The following is a 17,215-nucleotide window of genomic DNA, read 5'->3' as shown; positions in this document are numbered from 1 at the left end:
GTGGTGTACAAGATTCTGAATGATTCCTTACACAGGTTTCCCTGAACGCCGTTCTGATGTTAGCCAGCCTCGCATATGCCCGCAGGACGTTATTCTCTTTATGTGGGGCTTCAGGAGACAGGTTTGGTGTGATATCAACTCCTAGATCTTTCTCTCTGTCTGTTTCATTAAGTACTTCATCTCCTATTCTGTATCCTGTGCCTGGGCCTCCTGTTTTCCACTGCCTAGTTTCATTACTTTGCATTTACTTCGGGTTGAAACTTCAAACAGCCATTTGTTTGGACCATTCACTCAGTCTATCCAGGTCATCTTGTTAGCCTCCTACTATCATCCTCTGTTTCAATCCTCCTCATAATTTTTTGCATCGTCGGCAAACATTGAGAGGCTCTTCCACTACCTGCTCCACCAGGACATTCCTCCACTGGGCTGGTGCTGGGCTCTCTTCCACTACCTGCTCCACCAGGACATTCCTCCACTGGGCTGGTGCTGGGCTCTCTTCCACTACCTGCTCCACCAGGACATTCCTCCACTGGGCTGGAGCTGGGCTCTCTTCCACTACCTGCTCCACCAGGATATTCCTCGTGGAGCTTAATAATAAAGTGTAAACCATAAAAAAGGGAGGTGGTAGGTGAAGCGAACACTCTTACGTATTCAGAGTTAAAGGGAAGGTTTTTCCTGAATGCTCTGTGTTCCCTTCTCTGAGGCTGTGGGTCCCTATAATTGCACCAGAGATGGTACCCCCTATATATATATATATATATATATATATATATATATATATATATATATATATATATATATATATATATATATATATATATATATATATATATATATATATATATATAACTGAAAACTCACACCCCAGAAATGACTCGAACCCATACTCCCAGATGCCACGCAACTGGTATGTACAAGACGCCTTAATCCACTTGACCATCACGACCGGACATAATGAGGTGATAGCCGAGGCTATTTGAACCACCCCACCGCCGGCACTCGGATAGTAATCTTGGGCATAGCATTTTACCGAATCACCTCATTCTTTGGGGCACACGTGAGGAACACAAATGCGAACAAGCCTGAATGGTCCCCAGGACAATATGCAACTGAAAACTCACACCCCAGAAGTGACTCGAACCCATACTCCCAGATGCCACGCAACTGGTATGTACAAGACGCCTTAATCCACTTGACCATCACGACCGGACATAATGAAGTGATAGCCGAGGCTATTTGAACCACCCCACCGCCGGCACTCGGATAGTAATCTTGGGCATAGCATTTTACCAAATCACCTCATTCTTTGGGGCACACGTGAGGAACACAAATGCGAACAAGCCTGAATGGTCCCCAGGACAATATGCAACTGAAAACTCACACCCCAGAAGTGACTCGAACCCATACTCCCAGATGCCACGCAACTGGTATGTACAAGACGCCTTAAGTATCCGAGTGCCGGCGGTGGGGTGGTTCAAATAGCCTCGGCTATCACCTCATTATGTCCGGTCGTGATGGTCAAGTGGATTAAGGTGTCTTGTACATACCAGTTGCGTGGCATCTGGGAGTATGGGTTCGAGTCACTTCTGGGGTGTGAGTTTTCAGTTGCATATTGTCCTGGGGACCATTCAGGCTTGTTCGCATTTGTGTTCCTCACGTGTGCCCCAAAGAATGAGGTGATTTGGTAAAATGCTATGCCCAAGATTACTATCCGAGTGCCGGCGGTGGGGTGGTTCAAATAGCCTCGGCTATCACCTCATTATGTCCGGTCGTGATGGTCAATTGGATTAAGGCGTCTTGTACATACCAGTTGCGTGGCATCTGGGAGTATGGGTTCGAGTCACTTCTGGGGTGTGAGTTTTCAGTTGCATATTGTCCTGGGGACCATTCAGGCTTGTTCGCATATATATATATATATATATATATATATATATATATATATATATATATATATATATATATATATATATATATATTATTAAATATGACCGAAAAAGTAAGATTAATAATTCTAACACGAATTTTCTCAATCTTTCGTACATTACGCTTCACTGTTGGAGGTAAATCAAAAATTAATTCTCCAAAATTCATTTTTATTTCTAGTCTGACGCGACACGGGCGCGTTTCGTAAAACTTATTACATTTTCAAAGACTTTAGTTCACAAATACTCAACTGAATAGAACTTACGTATCTCAGATTTTATATCTACATTTGAGTGAGGTGGGAGGGGTGATGTGGCATTAACACAAGACAGAACAAGAGGGGATATTAATAGGGTATTAAAAGTATCAACACAAGACAGAACACAAACAATGGGTATTGAATAGAAGTGTTTGTAGAAAGCCTATTGGTCCATATTTCTTGATGCTTCTATATTGGAGCGGACTCTTGAGGTGGGTAGAATATAGTTGTGCAATAATTGGCTGTTGATTGCTGGTGTTGACTTCTTGATGTGTAGTGCCTCGCAAACGTCAAGCCGCCTGCTATCGCTGTATCTATCGATGATTTCTGTGTTGTTTACTAGGATTTCTCTGGCGATGGTTTGGTTGTGGGAAGAGATTATATGTTCCTTAATGGAGCCCTGTTGCTTATGCATCGTTAAACGCCTAGAAAGAGATGTTGTTGTCTTGCCTATATACTGGGTTTTTTGGAGCTTACAGTCCCCAAGTGGGCATTTGAAGGCATAGACGACGTTAGTCTCTTTTAAAGCGTTCTGTTTTGTGTCTGGAGAGTTTCTCATGAGTAGGCTGGCCGTTTTTCTGGTTTTATAGTAAATCGTCAGTTGTATCCTCTGATTTTTGTCTGTAGGGATAACGTTTCTATTAACAATATCTTTCAGGACCCTTTCCTCCGTTTTATGAGCTGTGGAAAAGAAGTTCCTGTAAAATAGTCTAATAGGGGGTATAGGTGTTGTGTTAGTTGTCTCTTCAGAGGTTGCATGGCTTTTCACTTTCCTTCTTATGATGTCTTCGACGAAACCATTGGAGAAGCCGTTATTGACTAGGACCTGCCTTACCCTACAGAGTTCTTCGTCGACTTGCTTCCATTCTGAGCTGTGGCTGAGAGCACGGTCGACATATGCGTTAACAACACTCCTCTTGTACCTGTCAGGGCAGTCGCTGTTGGCATTTAGGCACATTCCTATGTTTGTTTCCTTAGTGTAGACTGCAGTGTGGAAACCTCCGCCCTTTTCCATGACTGTTACATCTAGAAAGGGCAGCTTCCCATCCTTTTCCATCTCGTAAGTGAAACGCAGCACGGAACTCTGCTCAAATGCCTCCTTCAGCTCCTGCAGATGTCTGACATCAGGTACCTGTGTAAAAATGTCGTCAACATACCTGCAGTATATGGCCGGTTTCAAGTTCATGTCGACTAAGACTTTTTGCTTGATGGTACCCATATAGAAGTTTGCAAACAGGACACCTAGGGGAGAACCCATGGCGACCCCATCTACTTGCTTATACATGTGCCCATCCGGGCTCAAGAAGGGTGCCTCTTTAGTACAAGCTTGGAGTAGTTTCCTCAGAATATTTTCTGGTATGTCAAGAGGAGTACAGGCTGGATCACGATACACTCTGTCGGCTATCATTCCGATTGTCTCGTCCACAGGTACGTTGGTAAACAGCGATTCTACGTCCAATGAGGCTCTTATCCCTGTGGCCCGTGTGCCCCGCAGTAAGTCAACAAATTCCTTTGGAGACTTCAGGCTGAAGGCGCAAGGAACATAAGGAGTCAGCAGGCCGTTGAGTCGCTTCGCCAGTCTGTACGTGGGTGTGGGTATCTGGCTAATGATTGGCCGAAGTGGGTTTCCAGGCTTGTGCGTCTTGACATTTCCATACGCATATCCAGGTTTATATTCCCCAATGATCTTTGGCAGGTGGAGTCCGGATTTCTTGGCGTTCACAGTTTCGATCAGTTTGTTGACCTTTGCTTTTAATTTGGCTGTAGTGTCCTTCGTTACCCTTTGGAACTTAGTTTGGTCAGAGAGTATGATGTTCATTTTCGCCAGATATTCGTCTTTTTTAAGAATGACATATATTGGCGACTTGTCACCTCTCCTTACAACTATCTCCTTGTTCTCACGAAGGCTTTTAGCTGCCGCTTTAAGCTCGGGGGACAGTATGGTGCTTCTGTAGTTGCCTCGATTCTTTCCTCCTTCTGCAATAAGTTCTGCTTGTAAGGCATCTTTGGACAAGCAGAACTTATTGCAGAAGGAGGAAAGAATCGAGGCAACTACAGAAGCACCATACTGTCCCCCGAGCTTAAAGCGGCAGCTAAAAGCCTTCGTGAGAACAAGGAGATAGTTGTCAGGAGAGGTGACAAGTCGCCAATATATGTCATTCTTAAAAAAGACGAATATCTGGCGAAAATGAACATCATACTCTCTGACCAAACTAAGTTCCAAAGGGTAACGAAGGACACTACAGCCGAATTAAAAGCAAAGGTCAACAAACTGATCGAAACTGTGAACGCCAAGAAATCCGGACTCCACCTGCCAAAGATCATTGGGGAATATAAACCTGGATATGCGTATGGAAATGTCAAGACGCACAAGCCTGGAAACCCACTTCGGCCAATCATTAGCCAGATACCCACACCCACGTACAGACTGGCGAAGCGACTCAACGGCCTGCTGACTCCTTATGTTCCTTGCGCCTTCAGCCTGAAGTCTCCAAAGGAATTTGTTGACTTACTGCGGGGCACACGGGCCACAGGGATAAGAGCCTCGTTGGACGTAGAATCGCTGTTTACCAACGTACCTGTGGACGAGACAATCGGAATGATAGCCGACAGAGTGTATCGTGATCCAGCCTGTACTCCTCTTGACATACCAGAAAATATTCTGAGGAAACTACTCCAAGCTTGTACTAAAGAGGCACCCTTCTTGAGCCCGGATGGGCACATGTATAAGCAAGTAGATGGGGTCGCCATGGGTTCTCCCCTAGGTGTCCTGTTTGCAAACTTCTATATGGGTACCATCGAGCAAAAAGTCTTAGTCGACATGAACTTGAAACCGGCCATATACTGCAGGTATGTTGACGACATTTTTACACAGGTACCTGATGTCAGACATCTGCAGGAGCTGAAGGAGGCATTTGAGCAGAGTTCCGTGCTGCGTTTCACTTACGAGATGGAAAAGGATGGGAAGTAAGTAATTATCAAAAGAAGGCACCAAACCGGGAAGGCTATGTAGCACCATCAAGTACGCAAAATAATCAGAGGGCGCTAAATATCACCAAGGATGCCAATACGAGAACAAAAACGCATAAGGCGAACGATATCAAAAGTATCCGAGTCACCAAGAATTCTATCGAGGGACAGGTGACCGCGAGGGGCGGTCGGAAAGCAAGACACACGCTCGTCCTGGAAGTCAGGACATTCAAGAAGGACATGCACGACCGTAAGAGGGACAATGCAACTAGGACAATAAGGAGCAGGGCGGCGCTCCATCAAGTGACCATGGGTTAAGCGAGTATGGCCAATACGCAACCTCGCCAGAGCTGTTTCCCACCGCCGGTTACGGTGGAAGGAGGACGGCCACGAGGAAACACAACATTTAAGAGTACGGAGCTTGTTACCAGTAACAGACAACCAAGAAGCCTGCCAACGGGAAAGGACTGAGGAATGGATAACCGGGTAAAAGTCGGAATACGGAATGCCCTTGCGAGAGATGGGACAAGAGCGGACAGCTTCCTTGGCAGCAGCATCCGCACGCTCATTTAAAGACACACCAATATGGCTGGGAACCCAACAAAACTCAACCGACTTAAATTTACTGTGAACGAGAAACAGCCAATGCTGGATCTCGACAACTACTGGATGAACCGGATTAAAGGACCCGAGAGCCATGAGGGCACTACGAGAGTCAACAACAACCACAAAGGAAAACTGACAACGAGAAAGCAGGAGACGAAGAGCATAGAGAATAGCATAAAGTTCCGCTGTAAAGATGCTAGTCTCCGGAGGCAAGCGACACATATAAGTGCGATCAGGAAAAACAACAGAGTAGCCAACACCGTCCGCTGACTTAGACCCATCGGTGAAGACAGAAACGGAGCGGGAGTGAGAAGAAAAGTGCTCGAGGAAAAGGCGTTTTAGAACCGTAGGAGGGGTAAAAGCTTTAGTGATACGGGTCAAGGATGTACAAAACCGCGGAAGAGGGACCCTCCACGGGGGCAAAGAAGGAACAACACGAGGAGAAACATCAGAAATACGAACGGAAAGAGAATCCTGTAGGCGAGATAACCGGACAGAAAGAGGGTGGTGAAGAGGAACAGGAACCGCAGGAGGGGTAAAAGTTAAAGCACGACAGAGGCGAGAGGAAGGATGTTGCAAGGACCGCGCAAGATAGCGAAGACAGTAGCGATCACGGCGGTCCTGGAGAGACAGGAAGCCAGTGTCAACATACAAGCTAAGGATGGGAGTCGAACGAAAGGCACCAGAACTGAGACGCAACCCAGTATGGTGCAAAGCATCAAGACGGCGAAGAGTAGAAGGAGAAGCAGACGAGTAAGCAGGGCAACCATAATCGAGCTTAGACAGGACGAGAGAGGAATGTAAAGCAAGGAGAGTGCGCCTATCTGCCCCCCAAGAAGTATGGGACAAGACCCGAAGGAGGGTAAGGGCCTTAGAGCACTCAACACGGAGGTAAGAGATATGGGGAGACCAAGACAAACGAGTGTCAAGGAATAACCCCAAAAGCTTCGCGGAATCTTTGTATTCAAGGGGATGACCATAAAGTGACAAAGAGGGACGAAGAACAACCCGTTTCCGCGTAAAAGTCATGGCACAAGTCTTAGAAGTAGAGAACTTGAAGCCATGACCTGTGGCCCAAGACGACACGGCATCAATGGCAAGTTGAAGCCGGCGTTGAAGGAAAGGCGAATCATCACCCTGACAACAAAGGGTAAGATCATCGACATAGAGAGCGGAGAATACACCAGAAGGAAGAGAGGAAAGAAGACCATTGAGGGCAACCAGAAAAAGAGTAGTGCTCAGAACACTACCCTGGGGCACACCTTCGTATTGCTGAAAAGAGGGAGAGAGAGCGGTACCAAGGCGCACCCGAAAGGAACGACGAGAGAGGAAGCTGCGGAGAAAGAGAGGGAGATGACCACGAAGGCCAAAAGAATGAAGTTGAGATAGGATATGATAACGCCAAGTGGTGTCGTAAGCCTTTTCTAGGTCAAAAAGGACGGCAACAACGGAGGTCTTCGCAGCAAAAGCAGTACGAATATAGACCTCCAAGTTCACCAGGACATCTGTCGTGCTGCGGCACTTGCGGAAACCAAATTGAGAAGGGGAGAGGAGGTGATGGTGTTCCAGGAACCACATCAGACGAACGTTAACCATACGTTCAAAGAGTTTGCAGACACAACTTGTGAGAGCAACAGGGCGAAAGTCCTTAGGGGAAGTACCCAGAGACCCCGGTTTGCGAACAGGGAGGACAACGGCATCGAGCCAGTCCTCAGGGACTGACGACGACTCCCAGATCCGATTATACAGACTCAGTAAATACTGAGACGTGCTCGGAGGGAGATGGCGAAGCATCTCATAATGAATACCATCGGAGCCCGCCGCCGTAGAACCGCAGAGGGCCAGGGCAGAACGAAGTTCAGAGAGAGAGAAGGGATCATTATAGGGAAGCTGAAGATGAGTGCAGAAATCTAAAGGACGAGACTCAAGGACAGGTTTACGAAGAAGGAAAGATTGGGGAAGATGAAGACCAGAGCTAACAGAAGAAAAGTGGGAACCCAGTTCGGAAGCGACCTGCAACGGGTCCGCCACAAGAGTATCATGGAGGTGAAGGACCGGTGAAACATCGGGAACGAACTTACCCGCTATCTTGCGGATACGCTTCCAGATCTGGGCCAGAGGGGTTTCGGACGTAATTGTTGAGACGTAAGATGCCCAACATTCACGTTTAGCCGTACGGATGGCCCTACGGGCCACCGCACTCGCTTTCCGAAAGAAAAGAAAAGAATCGGTCGTCTGCCTACGGCGGTGCTTCTTCCAGGCTGCACGCTTACAGCGGACAGCCCGAGCACAGTCCACATTCCACCAGGGAACGCACTTCCGTGGACCCCGAGAGGAAGAGCGAGGGATAGAGCGGAGGGCAGCGTCGAAGACAGTGTCATGAAAAAGGAGGAGAGCGCGAGAGAGGGGCAGAAGGGAGAGGTCAGAGAGAGTAGCACTGAGGGAAAATAGGGTCCAGTCCGCCTTAGCAAACTGCCACCTAGGGAAAGAGAGGGAAGGGCGAAAAGAGAAAAAGGAAACAAGGATGGGGAAATGATCACTTCCATGGAGGTCATCAAGAACCTGCCACGTGAAATCTAAGTAAAGAGAAGAAGAGCAGAGAGAAAGATCAAGACAAGAAAGGGTGCGAGTTCGAGAGTCCAAATGAGTGGGCTCACCAGAATTCAGAAGAGACAGGGAAGAAGAGAGGAGAAACGGCTCAAGGAGGCGACCCCGGGTATTCGTCAGAACGTCACCCCAAAGAGAATGACGACAATTGAAGTCACCCAGCAGGAGCACAGGCTCCGGCAAGGAGTCTAGGAGGTGTTTCAAATCAGGAAGAGAGAGCGGGACACTCGGGGGGAGATAAATGGAACAAACTGTGTACCATTTCCCCACAAAGATACGAGCAGCAGAACAATGGAGAGGCGAAGGAAAAAGTAAAGGAACAAAGGGAACATCAGCCCGAATCAAGAGAGCAGAAGAATTAGAAGCCCCAGCAATGGCTGGGGGGGGGGGAGAGAAAGGAATAGCCACGAAAACGACCAGGACGAGCACCAAGCATTGGCTCCTGGAGACAGACACAAAGGGGCGAAAACCGCGAAACCAGAAGTTGGAGTTCGAGGAAATTGGCGTAATAACCTCGAACGTTCCATTGAAGATTGGACAACGACGAGAAGAGAAAGGACAAAAACAGAGAACAAGGAAGAAACAAAGGCAAAAGACCAACAGAGCACGTTAAAGAATATCAGGGTCGGGATCAGGGTCACCAAAGTCAGGGTTAGGGGGCATGGGTAAACTGAGCAAAGACGGAGGGAAGGAAACGGGAGAACAGATCAGAGGTGGGCGGGCAGGGTCCGGAGGAGGAGGAGGAGGAGACAACGGAGAGGAGCAGTCAAGGACAGCAGCAGGAAGAGGGGGAGTAGAAAGAGGGGAGCGCACCCCAGCAAGAGCAGCAACCGAAAGGGAAGCAGGGGCCAAAGAAACCTCCATAGCAGGAACAGGGGGCGCAAGCACTGAAACGGGAGGGGAAGGAGCAACAGAGCCAGAAGGAGGAGCTGAGGAAGAAAGCGAAGCCTTCTTACCCGCCGGGGAAGAGGAAGGAGAGGAGCCAGGCTTACGCTTCTGACGTAAAGAGACCGGTGTCCCAGCAACCACGTACCGGGCAACGGATTCCAGTGCCTCAACAGGAGAAGCCGAACGAGAGCACACACGACGGCCGTTAGGAGAGCGATGGACATCCGCCCGCACCGACAGGCGGTGGGGAGAGCCGATAGATGGAGGAAGAGGATGGGAAGGAGGATCGGAGGGGGACGAGGAAGAAGACACAGAAGACACGACAGACCGGGTAGAAGGAAGGGGAACCCCAGACAGAGGACCAGTAGGAGGATCCTTCGGGAGAGAACCCAAAGGGACAGAGGAGGGGGGCAGTGGGCGCATCAGGGTCCAAGGCCCGGAAACGGTTGTGAGTCTGAGGAAGGTGGGAAGGACGAGGAGAGGAAGAGCGCAACATGCGAGCATAAGAGATATTAGCATAAGGCGGGAGCCGGCGAACCTGGCGCCTCGCCTCAGGAAAAGATAAACGCTCCCGGTGCTTCAAGTTGAGGACGGCTGCCTCAAGCTTGTAATGGACACACGCACAGGAGAAGGTAGGATGGGCCTCACCGCAGTTGAGGCAACGAGCCTGGGGAGAAGCGCACTCCGACTTAGAGTGACCTTCGCCACCACACAAAGGACAGAGAGAGACAGTCCCGGAGCAGCGGAGGGCACCATGCCCAAACCTCCAGCACTTGTTGCAGAGCCGAGGAGAAGGAATGTACTCCTGGACAGAGCACCTGGCACCAGCAAGAATGACAGAGGGTGGAAGGGTCCTACCATCAAAGGTAATCTTCACAACCCGGAGGGGTTGACGGCGACTACCACGAGGGGGACGAGTAAACGTGTCCACCTGGAGAATAGAATGGCCCTGGGCAGCGAGGATATGTCGAATATCGTCGTGACAGTCGCGCAGGTCCCGAACACCGGTCGCAACATGGGGCGGGAGCAAAATAGTGCCAACACTGGCATTCAACTGAGCGTTCTTCGAGACCCGAACGGGGGTCTCGCCAAGGCAGGATAAGGCAGCCAAGCGGGAAGCAGCATCCTGAGAAGGAGCAGCAACGACACGTGTACCGAGACGAGTGGGGTTGAAAGTAATGGAGGCATCCACGGAATCAATGAGATGTCGATGGAGGGAGAAATCGTCAGGAGGCGCAGAATCAAGAGGGAGGATATCAAAATATTTGGCCCATGAAGCGGGACCAAACAAGGCTTGATAGGTAGCAGAACTGGAAGGAATCGAGCGAGGGCGGCCGTGACGAGGACGGCGGTGAGAACCCCCAGAGAGAGAGGGGTTAAAAGGCGCAGTAGTTACAACTAGAGAAGGAGCCGCGCCAGGGGACGAGGTAGTCACCACTGGGGGCTTGGGGCTCGACCCAACCACAGAGGAGGGAGGGGAGCCAGAGGAAGGAGTCAGAGAGGCCAAAGGAGGAGCAAGGTCGGGGCCCAATGCAGCGGAGGCTACAGAGCCCGGTCTTCCAATACGGACCGACTCGGGGGCTTGGTCGCCCACCCCACGAGCCTGAGAAGGTAAACCAGAAGAAGCCGAAGCAGGGGTAATCATCTTGACGAAAGAAGAATTCACTCACGAATGTGCCCCCACACCCACCATGGAGCCACAATTAGAGGCAGGACACCCAACAAGAAGCTATCGCCGATCTTGTCGGGGCCTCCTAGGGGTGCGTCGCGAGTATACGCCCCACAAACGCCACCTTAAGAAACCGACAGTCCGTCGAGATCGGGTTCAGTGACGAAGTGGGGATTCACAATAAAAGGTTCCCCTCGCTCTCGACGTCGGGTACTGCAGTTCTACGGGTGCATGAGTATGCCTCCTCAAGCACCCGGGCGTCAAAATAGAAGAAGTCCAAGGGAAGAACCAGAACGAGCAAAAGGTCGGCAGGAAACGGCAAGCAGATAGGAGAAGAGGGGGGAGAAAAACGAAACAGAAGAAAAAGGAAAAGATGCCCAGCAGAATTGGAGAGGATGGCAGCAGGAGCACAAGGCTAGAAAAGGACAGAGGACTGTCCCAAGGAGCATCACACTCCGGCAGCCGCCCACTAAGCCCCCACACGGCGACAACGAGCTGAGCGGGGAGGGGGAAAAGGATGGGAAGCTGCCCTTTCTAGATGTAACAGTCATGGAAAAGGGCGGAGGTTTCCACACTGCAGTCTACACTAAGGAAACAAACATAGGAATGTGCCTAAATGCCAACAGCGACTGCCCTGACAGGTACAAGAGGAGTGTTGTTAACGCATATGTCGACCGTGCTCTCAGCCACAGCTCAGAATGGAAGCAAGTCGACGAAGAACTCTGTAGGGTAAGGCAGGTCCTAGTCAATAACGGCTTCTCCAATGGTTTCGTCAAAGACATCATAAGAAGGAAAGTGAAAAGCCATGCAACCTCTGAAGAGACAACTAACACAACACCTATACCCCCTATTAGACTATTTTACAGGAACTTCTTTTCCACAGCTCATAAAACGGAGGAAAGGGTCCTGAAAGATATTGTTAATAGAAACGTTATCCCTACAGACAAAAATCAGAGGATACAACTGACGATTTACTATAAAACCAGAAAAACGGCCAGCCTACTCATGAGAAACTCTCCAGACACAAAACAGAACGCTTTAAAAGAGACTAACGTCGTCTATGCCTTCAAATGCCCACTTGGGGACTGTAAGCTCCAAAAAAAACAGTATATAGGCAAGACAACAACATCTCTTTCTAGGCGTTTAACGATGCATAAGCAACAGGGCTCCATTAAGGAACATATAATCTCTTCCCACAACCAAACCATCGCCAGAGAAATCCTAGTAAACAACACAGAAATCATCGATAGATACAGCGATAGCAGGCGGCTTGACGTTTGTGAGGCACTACACATCAAGAAGTCAACACCAGCAATCAACAGCCAATTATTGCACAACTATATTCTACCCACCTCAAGACTCCGCTCCAATATAGAAGCATCAAGAAATATGGACCAATAGGCTTTCTACAAACACTTCTATTCAATACCCATTGTTTGTGTTCTGTCTTGTGTTGATACTTTTAATACCCTATTAATATCCCCTCTTGTTCTGTCTTGTGTTAATGCCACATCACCCCTCCCACCTCACTCAAACGTAGATATAAAATCTGAGATACGTAAGTTCTATTCAGTTGTGTATTTGTGAACTAAAGTCTTTGAAAATGTAATAAGTTTTACGAAACGCGCCCGTGTCGCGTCAGACTAGAAATAAAAATGAATTTTGGAGAATTAATTTTTTATTTACCTCCAACAGTGAAGCGTAATGTACGAAAGATTGAGAAAATTCGTGTTAGAATTATTAATCTTACTTTTTCGGTCATATTTAATAATATATGTCTACAGGAAAGACTGCTACCAAAATATACTAATATATATATATATATATATATATATATATATATATATATATATATATATATATATATATATATATATATATATATATATATATATATATATTGACAAGATTGATGCCCATGATGCTCTCTTTCTCCTCACAAGATGTCTGTCTCTCCCTAAGTTGACCTACTTTCTGAGATGTTCGCCATCCTACAGCAGCCCTAAGTTAAATGTGTATGACACCCTTCTGAGGTCCTTGCTGGTGAAAGTCCTGAACTTGCCATTGGACGACTCTCAGTGGGATCAAACAACCCTTCCTGTAAGACTCGGCGTCCTTGGTGTCCGCACAGCCTCCCAAATTGCTCTACCAGCCTTCCTTTCCTCCTCTCATGCATCGCACGACCTCGTCAGAGATATTTTACCTGCAACCCTGAGAGATTCAGCAGGAATACACGATCCTGCTTTCACTGAATGTTCAAATCAGTGGGATGTTCTTGCAGCCCCAGCAACCATTATAGAGCCAACAAAACAACACAAACAGTCCGGCTGGGACCACCCTCTAGTGGAAAAAGTAGCTGATGCCATGCTCAGCGTCGCAACATCAGACAAGGAGAAAGCCCGCCTCAGAGCTGTGCGTGCCCCCGTGCAGGAGACTTCCTCCTGGCAGTACCCATGTCAGCAATGGGCACGCGCATAGATCCAGAATCCCTTCGTGTAGCAGTGGCCCTCCGCCTTGGTGCCCCAATTCACACTGAATACAAGTGTATTTGCAACAGGGTGGAAGCAGACCAATACGGACTGCATGGGTTGCATTGCGGAAGCACAAAGGGCTGGCATGCAAGACACAACGAGGTCAATGGCATCATCAAGAGAAGCCTCGTCTCAGCTAGGTGCCCAGCGGAGAGAGAACCTCGCATCCTAGGGGTCCAAAACCCGGATTTCCCCGCACTTCGCCCTGATGGCATCACCATATACTCATGGAAGGAGGGTAGACAGTTGGTGTGGGAGTACACATGTGTATCCACCCTGGCTGACACCTATGTACACTTCGGAGCTGATCAAGCAGGTGGGGCGGCCAACCACAGGGAAACAGCTAAATCACTCAAGTACAGGCGACTGGAAGGTCAATACCTCTTTGTTCCCATAGCGTCTGAGACGCATGGCCCCTGGGGCAAGAGTGCCTTGGGATTTCTCAAGGAATTGGGTTCCAAGCTCATTGACGTCACCAGAGACCCAAGGGCTTCCAGTTTTTTGTTTCAGCGTCTCAGTGTGGAGATCCAGAGGGGAAATGCTTGCTGCGTCCTCGGTTCCTGTCCAGAAGCGGAGGGGCTTCAAGAGATCCATAACCTTTAGGCATTTGTCTTGTATGTTTTGTAACCTTTAAATACACAACAAAGGAAAAACTAACTACTGGTCAGTAGTTAGTTTGGTTAGTTTGGTCACATGAAATCAAAGACAACAAAACGTAACTACTTCATGCTACAAACGAGTGGAGAAATAGCAACATCGACGAAAGTATCCGTACCCGCATTGAACAACACCTCGACATCCTCACAGACCGACATCACCTCAGCACTGAAACAAGGATTATCAAGAAACTAACAACATTATATGGAGGACCTATGGCAATTCCACGACCAAGAGATGGCTTCCTGAACCTTGCAGGAATTAACCTCACTGAGGACCAAGTCACTCTCCTAAATCTGGGCATAAACTGTCACGTTATGTCCAGACCGAGTGAGATGGCCCGGAAAGTAGAGTTGGAAATTCTGTTGGACGACATATTCGACCTCGAGACACAAAAGAAGGTCACTACCAAAGATACCTTACAAGCAGAACTTATTGCAGAAGGAGGAAAGAATCGAGGCAATTACAGAAGCACCATACTGTCCCCCGAGCTCAAAGCGGCAGCTAAAAGCCTTCGTGAGAACAAGGAGATAGTTGTCAGGAGAGGTGACAAGTCGCCAATATATGTCATTCTTAAAAAAGACGAATATCTGGCGAAAATGAACCTCGTACTCTCTGACCAAACTAAGTTCCAAAGGGTAACGAAGGACACTACAGCCGAATTGAAAGCAAAGGTCAACAAACTGATCGAAACTGTGAACGCCAAGAAATCCGGACTCCACCTGCCAAAGATCATTGGGGAATATAAACCTGGATATGCGTATGGAAATGTCAAGACACACAAGCCTGGAAACCCACTTCGGCCAATCATTAGCCAGATACCCACACCCACGTACAGACTGGTGAAGCGACTCAACGGCCTGCTGACTCCTTATGTTCCTTGCGCCTTCAGCCTGAAGTCTCCAAAGGAATTTGTCGACTTACTGCGAGGCACACGGGCCACAGGGATAAGAGCCTCGTTGGACGTAGAATCGCTGTTCACTAACGTACCAGTGGATGAGACAATCGGGATGATAGCCGACAGAGTGTATCGTGATCCAGCCTGTACTCCTCTTGACATACCAGAAAATATCCTAAGGAAACTACTCCAAGCTTTTACTAAAGAGGCACCCTTCTTGAGCCCTGATGGGCACATGTATAAGCAAGTAGATGGGGTCGCCATGGGTTCTCCCCTAGGTGTCCTGTTTGCAAACTTCTACATGGGTACCATCGAGCAAAAAGTCTAAGTCGACATGAACATGAAACCGGCCATATACTGCAGGTATGTTGACGATATTTTTACACAGGTACCTGATGTCAGACATCTGCAGGAGTTGAAGGAGGCATTTGAGCCGAGTTCCGTGCTGCGTTTCACTTACGAGATGGAAAAGGATGGGAAGCTGCCCTTTCTAGATGTAACAGTCATGGAAAAGAGCAGAGGTTTCCACACTGCAGTCTACACTAAGGAAACGAACATAGGAATGTGCCTAAATGCCAAAAGCGACTGCCCAGATAGGTACAAGAGGAGTGTTGTTAACGCATATGTCGACCGTGCTCTCAGCCACAGCTCAGAATGGAAGCAAGTCGACGAAGAACTCTGTAGGGTAAGGCAGGTCCTAGTCAACAACGGCTTCTCCAATGGTTTCGTCGAAGACATCATAAGAAGGAAAGTGAAACGCCATGCAACCTCTGAAGAGACAACCAACACAACACCTATTAGACTATTTTACAGGAACTTCTTTTCCACAGCTCATAAAACGGAGGAAAGGGTCCTGAAAGATATTGTTAATAGAAACGTTATCCCTACAGACAAAAATCAGAGGATACAACTGACGATTTACTATAAAACCAGAAAAACGGCCAGCCTACTCATGAGAAACTCTCCAGACACAAAACAGAACGCTTTAAAAGAGACTAACGTCGTCTATGCCTTCAAATGCCCTCTTGGGGACTGTAAGCTCCAAAAAACCCAGTATATAGGCAAGACAACAACATCTCTTTCTAGGCGTTTAACGATGCATAAGCAACAGGGCTCCATTAAGGAACATATAATCTCTTCCCACAACCAAACCATCGCCAGAGAAATCCTAGTAAACAACACAGAAATCATCGATAGATACAGCGATAGCAGGCGGCTTGACGTTTGCGAGGCATTACACATCAAGAAGTCAACACCAGCAATCAACAGCCAATTAATGCACAACTATATTCTACTCACCTCAAGACTCCGCTCCAATACAGAAGCATCAAGAAATATGGACCAATAGGCTTTCTACAATCACTTCTATTCAATACCCATTGTTTCATGTTCTGGCTTGTGTTGATGAAATTAATACCTTATTAAATACCACCTCACCCCATCCACCTCACTCAAATGTAGATATAAACAAAATCGGAGATGTGTAAGTTCTATTCAGTTGTGTATGTGTTAACTAAAGTCTTTGAAAATGTAATAAGTTTTACGAAACGCGCTCAAGTGTCGCGTCAGACTAGAAATAAAAATGAATTTTGGAGAATTGATTTTTGAATTACCTCCAACAGTGAAAAGAAATGTACGAAAGATTGAGAAAATTCGTGTTAGAATTATTAATCTTACTTTTTCGGTCATATTTAATAATATATGTCTACAGGAAAGACTGCTACCAAAATATACTAATATATATATATTTTATTAAATATGACCGAAAAAGTAAGATTAATAATTCTAACACGAATTTTCTCAATCTTTCGTACATTATGCTTCACTGTTGGAGGTAAATCAAAAATCACTTCTCCAAAATTCATTTTTATTTCTAGTCTGACGCGACACGGGCGCGTTTCGTAAAACTTATTACATTTTCAAAGACTTCACAAATACACAACTGATTAGAACTTGCGTTTCCCTGATTTTATATCTACATTTGAGTGAGGTGGGAAGGGTGATGTGGCATTACATTTGAGTAAGGTGGGAAGGATGATGTGGCATTAGAGGATATTAATAGGGTATTAAAAGTATCAACACAAGACAGAACACGAAACAATGGATATTGAATAGAAGTGTTTGTAGAAAGCCTATTGGTCCATATTTCTTGATGCTTCTATATTGGAGCGGAGTCTTGAGGTGGGTAGAATATAGTTGTGCAATAA

The sequence above is a fragment of the Procambarus clarkii genome, chromosome 75, assembly GCF_040958095.1.
Source record: "Procambarus clarkii isolate CNS0578487 chromosome 75, FALCON_Pclarkii_2.0, whole genome shotgun sequence".
Taxonomy (NCBI): Eukaryota; Metazoa; Arthropoda; class Malacostraca; order Decapoda; family Cambaridae; genus Procambarus; species Procambarus clarkii.
This window is presented reverse-complemented; position numbering follows the sequence as displayed.